Source organism: Helianthus annuus, chromosome 8 (assembly GCF_002127325.2).
Source record: "Helianthus annuus cultivar XRQ/B chromosome 8, HanXRQr2.0-SUNRISE, whole genome shotgun sequence".
NCBI lineage: Eukaryota > Viridiplantae > Streptophyta > Magnoliopsida > Asterales > Asteraceae > Helianthus > Helianthus annuus.
This window is the reverse complement of record NC_035440.2, coordinates 148,836,093-148,844,592: the sequence shown is the minus strand read 5'-3', so window position 1 is coordinate 148,844,592 and position 8,500 is coordinate 148,836,093. Positions and strand designations below refer to the sequence as shown.

Below are 8,500 nucleotides of genomic sequence, written 5' to 3'. Positions count from 1 at the left end.
AAATACAAGTCAAAATACACATATCATATACAAAAAGTGTGATCTCTCAAAAGTCTTCGTATGCTGGCTCAATTGCGACTTTCTCACCAAAATGATCTACCTGCATCAAACCAAAAATATCTATGCTGATGGCGGAGGAGGAGGAGGAGGAAAATGAGAGAAAAGCAAGCGGCGCATGTGCATCCAGTCCTCCTCAAGTGCACGGCAGACATGCAGCAAATAGGCAATCTGCTGCTCAGATGTAAGGAAACGAACATCCGAATCAGGGGAAAGCGAACGGGGAGTGTGTGGTGCGACGAAAGGAGTCTGACAGTGACATGGAGGAGGTGGTGTCCTCTCTAACTCCTGAATGCGACGACTAAGCACGTCCTGCTGTAGCTGAAGAGAGATGAGTATATCCTCTGTCGTGTACCCCACGTGAAACGGGTGGTACGGGTCCGATAATGGCATAACATTGGGTGAAGACCATAGAAACGGCTCGCCCGAAGGTACGAAAGATGGTGCAGTATGTGGGAACTGGGACATGAAAGGAACAGATGCCGATACAGGTGGAATAGAAACAGGTGGCTGCCTAGATGAACCCTCCCCAGGACGAGGTGGCGGAATGTCCTGGAGGAACGTAATAGGAAGATCAGTGTGATGGGCGTTAGAGGTGTGTGGGGGAACAATGGAATCTCAATAGGTGCAGAAATAGGTGCTATAGGAGGAGTGACGGGTAGCACAAACTGTAACACCCCAAAAATGTTTAGTATGATAATAAGTGCAAATAAACAAAGAATTCAACTTAGTTAATGAAATTTGGCAAAATGATAGTTATTTTATGGGGAAAAACCTAACTTAAACACTCTTTCAAAGTTGAGGGTTCAATGTGTAAGTAATAAATTAAAAGGTTTTAACTATTAAATAAAAATATAAAAGAAAACACCCATAACTGGGTTCTGGTCGACCGAACAAGAGAGCAGGGAAAGGGGTGAAACCCTAACTTCAAGAAATCAAGAATTGAGCTTGAATCAAAGGAGAAATCTAATGCATGAACCCCTAAATGCGAGTAGCTAACTTCAATTTCTATAGTGGTAAGTTTAATTTTCTGAAATCATGATTTGTTGAATGAGGGGTTCAACCCAATCTCGAATTTTTATGTCTAAATGTGAGAAATCTGAGTTAGGGTTACCTTCTAGGACAAGAATCATGTTGATTTTTAGGTTATTTGAAAGATTTTGGTAAAAACCCACTTTGTGAAATTGTGGTATGAATAGGATGATCAAAGTAGCTATAATCATGTGGAATCTTGAAATATGATGATGTAGTAATGCTTGAATCTTAGAAGATTTATGTAGGATAAAAGAAGGTTATGAATATGGGTTGATTGTTGATGAATTATAAGATAAACTAGTAGGAATTCATGCTTTGTATACTTGTACATAATGCTAGTAAATACGATGCCCACCAAGTGTTTGATGAAATGCTTAAAAGAATAATATGTATAATTTGGAAGGTGAATGAATGAGATTTAGTTATACTAAATAAAGAATGAATGTGTTGTTATAGGCGCGAAAGAAGAAGGTTCCAACACTAGGAAATCGGAAAGTTCACAAGATCGAGGTACGTTAATGTACATCGCATTTCTATATTTATGATGTTGTCATATGTATAATAAATTTTAATTGTATTGTGTTGCTATGTCAAAGTTATTAGAATCGAATTCAATTGTCGTTGAAAGTAAAGGTAAAATCCGTCATAAACGGATTGTGAGGAATGATTAAAATACGAAAGTTAACACATCATATCCGGTACTTTTAGTTGAACCGGGTATGATAAATTTTGTATGTAATGGACGAAAGTCTACTCGATCCGTCTTTCTCGGATCGGAGTATGACGTAAGAATGTAATGACTATGATTGTTCGTTATGAACAGATCGAATGAAGGTGATGTTATGATGCTAGTATCCATTCCTAACGGGTATGTTAAGTAAGGTATGCTTAGCCTCTATTTGAGGCGAGTATGTAAGGAACCATTTAACGGTTAGCAAAGGAATTGAATGATGTTAATCCGAGAAAGAAACAAATGGGTTTATTACCTAAATTTGTTAGTGGCAAAATACTAACTTATTTGTTATGTCAAATGTAGGTAAATCATCAATGTAGGCGACTTGGCAAGTTGGAGCGAGCATACGCACACTTTATGACCATCAAGCGCTTCCGCTACTCCGTATTAATGTTTTGGGTCAAAATATCTATTTTGTACAACTTGTTAGTAGTCACACTTTTTAACACTTGATGTTTTGGTTTTTAGTAGTATCTTGTCGAATGGATTGTAGAATTGTATTTGTTTTGATTATGGTTAAAACAGTGGTATACTCGTTTTATGGACGGGTCATGCCCAAATTTTGTTAAAAATTGTGCATAAATGATATTAGTAATGTTGCCTTAAATTGCGAAAAGTTGGACGCTTTTAAAAAGTTTAGGTTTCTAGTGGTTTTGGTCGTCATTTTTATTAGACGCAAAGACGGGTCTTACAAAGTTGGTATCAGAGCCGAGGTTCGAGGGATTCGAGCATATAATGTGATGCTTGAACTCAAACTGACGGCTTATTCAAAAGTGTGCTCGCTCCAAGATCGCCAATGAGGTAAAAATTTAAGTTTTTGTTTAATATAAGTGTGTACAGTGTGTTACGGTATAAGTTTTAAAGTTATGCATGCTAAGAAGTAATAAGGCGGGTAAAATGAGAAGTCCCTGGACCCGTGTGGCTGAAAACGGACCCGGGAAATGGTCGGAACAACTAAAAGAAAGTTCAGCAGCGTTTCAGCAAACGGGAGGCCATCGCCGACGGGCTTCTGGCCGTCGCCGACGCCCCCCCTTTGAGCCGACGCCCTATTTGACTGTCAACGGGCAAAAGTGGCCGACTCCACATTCTAGAGCCCGTCGCCGACGGGAGGCAAGGCCGTCGCCGACGGCCAGCAGAAGATCAGTCCACTAAAAATTTTCGTTTTATTTTATTTGTCGCATTTTGAGTTCCCGAGTTATCCGAAAGCCTATTTAATGATTAAGTGAGGTCCATATAAGGCCTAATAAGATGTATGTAACCACAATTAGTGGTTACGATGGAAAGAAATTTGTAAAGGTCGAAAGTAATGTGTCGAATGACACGAATGAATGCTGAAAGTTTAAAAAGTGAGTAAAGTTTAAAATGTGAGAATGCAAATGAAGTAAATACGGACTAATGAACTATGATGTATTGAAAGCTTGTGAACTATAATTTAAGTTCCCATACTTCTCAGAAATGCCTGTTTTATGTTCCTGGCAAGTTAATAGAAGATATAATAAGTTATGTAAAGTTATGTAGATCGTTGGCGATAAAGTAAAATTTATGAAAGTCGAATGTAACGTATGGAATGACCTGAAATGAATGACGAATGTATAAAGTGGAGTATAGACTAAAGTACTTGGATATGTGAAGGAGCCGGAATTGTTAATAAATAAATATAAAAAAATGATGAGATTAGTGGTGAAAATAATTTGAAGAATGTGAGTTAGATGGAAATTCGTATGAAAATTTGGATGAATGTATGCTTTGATCAGAATTATGCATTAGAGGCTTGTACCTTGTACTTGAATGGCGTGATGCTTGTGTGTATTTAATGATTTGCCTTGTTATGATTAAGAGGCGAATATGTGCTAAATGAGAATCATACGAGCTTATTAGTAAAGGATACGTTGGAATTATGTTATATAGTTAACTTGAATGATAATTATTATTTGTAGAATCATGAAGCATTAGCATGTGAAAGTACGTGAAAGTGAATGTATATATGTGTATTGTTTGGAGGATTACGTAAATTGTATGTATGAAATACGTAAAATATTAATATTACGGTCTATCATATTTAGATGATTACATGTTCAAAAGTTTGAAGTGTGTAAGCAAGACAGTTGACTATCTAAAAGTCAACAGTATAGGGATATCATGAAATGGTCATTAGACACAAATGCTAAAGTAAAGAGTTAATGTGTTATGTATTAAGTGATTTACGTGTTATGCTTGACGATAGTTTAGTTGTATGGATTGGAAGTGAGATAACTAATAATAAATGCCTCGTTTATACGAAATTTTACTAACGAAAGTCAATTAACTTATGAATAGAAAGAAAATGAATAGTTGTATGAATGCTCACATAAGCTAGCAGTGTTATGAATGTAATAATATGTAAGGATGGGAAGAATATTAGTTGGGATGTTAGCTAAAGACATTTTGTAAAGATGTTCGAATTGAAAGTAAGTACAACATGTACTGCAATACTTATATACAAAAAGTACTGGGTGGTGGTTGACCTTATAAGGTTATATTGTAGAAGACAGTAAATAATAATTACTTACAAATGCTAGAAGTATTACGTAAGAAATACAATGTGTAATGTAGGATACTCATTAGTAGAGACATGTTAGAGAACGTATGTGAATTAACACCAAATACGGTGAACGAACAAATGGAAATGGTATATTAAGGGATGGTCATGTATTGATCGAAGCTCGAGAAAAACACGAGAATCATCTCACTTATGTCCGGACAAGCAAGTAAAAAGGGGTCTAACGATTCTTAAGGGATCGGGTCAATATAAGAGAGAAAGATAAGAATGAAAAGTTTAAGCTTACTATTGAATGTAAAACAAACTCAAGAAAGAAGGGTGGGAACACCACTAGAAATAGGATGTAGAGTGTTGCGTTGAAACGCCCTACATGAATTAGGACATGGAATTAGTGTTAGGACCCAACACTTGAAGTTGAATGTAGAAGATTAATACGAAAATATATCATAAGAAATGACATGGTAAATGATACGATAGAAGAACGAAAGGTATGGATGAAAATGTTAGAATATGAGAAATGGATTCAAACCAGTAAGAATGAAAGGTAATAAATTAAAAGTTCGAATCCGTAAGTGAAGACGTATTAAACAAGTGAGAATAAAAACTAAGTACCAAACTCAAATAAGTTATTCGGGTCAAATGGAGATCGCCATTTGAACCCGGTATTTAATGTTCGGTTTGTCAAGTTTATTACTTATAGGTGAGCATAATGTATGGGCATGCATTGTCACAGTTTGGAAAGCATTAACCGTCGCAAAGTATAAATAACGAGTTAAGGGTTTTGACCCGCGCCAGGTACGTATAAAAATGTTATATTTTTAATAGGAGCTTAGGGCTCGACTAGAGAATGATGTGTCAGAATAGGATAACTGATACCCATATGTAAGAATGTATTTACAATTAGACTTCCGAAAAGTCAAACGAAATAAATGAAGTCCTTGCAATTATGCAAGTATAAGGTACGAACGTGTACCTCGATGCAACCACAATAGGTGAGGTGGTGTTAGTCTGACCTTGAAAGTTCAAACTGCGAAAGTTGGAGAAATAACCAATAAAAATAAAGGATTGTATGTAAGAAATGGAATGTATGATATGTTTTAGCATGTACGTAAGAAAATTGTGAGAGAGGCAATGGGCGAACAAACACCCCGTAGGACACAGTTATGAAGGGTTATGTGCTAACTGTTATTTATAGACAAATATGATGGAATTCTTAGTGAGATGATAGTAATGAAGCTAGTGGGAGGATGCCCACGAGTGGGAGCATATTTCATGAATGAATGAGACCAATTCTGGTATGGAAGGTACATATAAAGAAGCGGATCGATCCGGCGCACGGATAACCGACTTATGCATTGAAGGCGTGGTTAGTAAAATGTTTAATTCTTAATTAATGACTAAGAATCCGTAGATTTATTTGTAAGTGTGAACAAAATGAATGGTAGAATAATTATGGTATGGTATACAATGATCGACCTGTAATGGTCAGCGTGAGAAGGTATGAATGTCAATAAGAGGGAGATTTAAAGGCCTTAAATGAAAGTTTGAGCTGAAATGGTTAAACGCTAGTATGGTGCTCGTACATAACATACCCAGTTGTTATCATAAGTAGTTCATGCAAGGAGCTAATAATAAAGTGTGCGAAGGATTAAATTTGAGGCTAAACTCAAATTTGTAATTAGTTCAAGTGACGGTAGTAACCGTAGAATGATGCCTTATACTCGTAGTAAGTATGAAAAGGTAATTAGGAAGTGGGTAGCTTTGTATTAGTACCACTAAGTCATTAAATGTTTATAGTATACGTATAATGTTATGCTAAGCCCCATATGAACAAGAAAGTAATTAGAAAAACGTTAGTAAGGGGATAATGGGGTTTGCTCATGATTACAATAATGAATTATATCGTGCATGATTCGTGTGCGGAATGAAATAAATCGATTTATTTATATTAATAAATGTATGAATATGTTACGCTTATTTCGAAAGATAGAAACAAGCCGTAAGCATAAGCTTGTACGACCAATAGTATACATTTGGAATAAATTTCAATGAACGAACCGCTAGTGATGATGTATGCTAGGACTAGCATTATAAAGTGAAAACGACACTAATAAGAGCTCTGGATCAGATTCTGACTTATATGTGATTATGAAAGTAATTTACTTGATTTAAGACGGAGGGACAATGCGTACAAATACGTTTATGCACGAATGAAACTCTTGCCAAGATCCCGAATGCATCTATGTTGTATTAAGCATCGTGAATGAATAGATGAAAAAGTAAGAGTAGAAGTGGTCTAGTTGGAATGAGAAAGGTTTCGGGGACGAAACCTCCATTAAGGGGGCTAGACTTGTAACACCCCAAAAATGTTTAGTATTATAATAAGTGCAAATAAACAAAGAATTCAACTTAGTTAATGAAATTTGGCAAAATGATAGTTATTTTATGGGGAACAACCTAACTTAAACACTCTTTCAAAGTGGAGGGTTCAATATGTAAGTAATAAATTAAAAGCTTTTAACTATTAAATAAAAATATAAAAGAAAACACCCATAACTGGGTTCTGGTCGATCGAACAAGAGAGCAGGGAAATGGGTGAAACCCTAATTTCAAGAAATCAAGAATTGAGCTTGAATCAAAGGAGAAATCAAATGCATGAACCCCTAAATGCGAGTAGCTAACCTCAATTTCTATTGTGGTAAGTTTAATTTTCTGAAATCATGATTTGTTGAATGAGGGGTTCAACCCAATCTCGAATTTTTATGTCTAAATGTGAGAAATCTGAGTTAGGGTTACCTTCTAGGACAAGAATGATGTTGATTTTTAGGTTTTTTGAAAGATTTTGGTAAAAACCCACTTTGTGAAATTGTGGTATGAATAGGATGATCAAAGTAGCTATAATCATGTGGAATCTTGAAATATGATGATGTAGTAATGCTTGAATCTTAGAAGATTTATGTAGGATAAAAGAAGGTTATGAACATGGGTTGATTGTTGATGAATTATAAGATGAACTAGTAGGAATTCATGCTTTGTATACTTGTACATAATGCTAGTAAATACGATGTCCACCAAGTGTTTGATGAAATAAACGAATGAATGTGTTGTTATAGGCGCGAAAGAAGAAGGTTCCAACACTAGGAAATCGGAAAGTTCACAAGATCGAGGTACGTTAGTGTACACCTCATTTCTATATTTATGATGTTGTCATATGTATAATAAATTCTAATTGTATTGTGTTGCTATGTCAAAGTTGTTAGAATCGAATTCAATTGTCGTTGAAAGTAAAGGTAAAATCCGTCATAAACGGATTGTGAGGAATGATTAAAATACGGAAGTAAACACATCATATCCTGTACTTTTAGTTGAACCGGGTATGGGAAGTTATGTATGTAATGGACGAAAGTCTACTCGATCCATCTTTCTCGGATCGGAGTATGACGTAAGAATGTAATGACTATGATTGTTCATTATGAACAAATCGAATGAAGGTGATGCAATGATGCTAGTATCCGTTCCTAACAGGTATGTTAAGTAAGGTATGCTTAGCCTCTATTTGAGGCGAGTATGTAAGGAACCGTTTAACGGTTAGCAAAGGAATTGAATGATGTTAATCCGAGAAAGAAACAAATGGGTTTATTACCTAAATTTGTTAGTGGCGAAATGCTAACTTATTTGTTATGTCAAATGTAGGTAAATCCTCAATGTAGGCGACTTGGCAAATTGGAGCGAGCATACGCACACTTTATGACCATCAAGCGCTTCCTCTAGTTCGTATTAATGTTTTGGGTCAAAATATCTATTTTGTACAACTTGTTAGTAGTCACACTTTTTAACACTTGATGTTTTAGTTTTTAGTAGTATCTTGTCGAATGGATTGTAGAATAGTATTTGTTTTGATTATGGTTAAAACAGTGGTATACTCGTTTTACGGACGGGTCATGCCCAAATTTTGTTAAAAATTGTGCATAAATGATATTAGTAATGTTTCCTTAAATTGCGAAAAGTTGGACGCTTTTAAAAAGTTTAGGTTTCTAGTGGTTTTGGTCGTCATTTTTATTAGACGCAAAGACGGGTCTTACAACAAACGGTGGGTAGTCGTCATCATCATCGATCCACCTGTTACGGGTGTCAGC

General features: G+C 35.7%; 1 long non-coding RNA gene across 1 annotated transcript; it reads left to right on the top strand.

Moving 5' to 3' along the window:
* Nucleotides 1-1,546: 1,546 nt before the first annotated feature.
* On the top strand, nucleotides 1,547-8,130 carry LOC110871270. The gene is made up of 3 exons (XR_002553609.1): nucleotides 1,547-1,602; nucleotides 7,478-7,531; nucleotides 8,058-8,130. It is a non-coding gene; the product is annotated as an uncharacterized LOC110871270 (long non-coding RNA).
* Nucleotides 8,131-8,500: the final 370 nt, after the last annotated feature.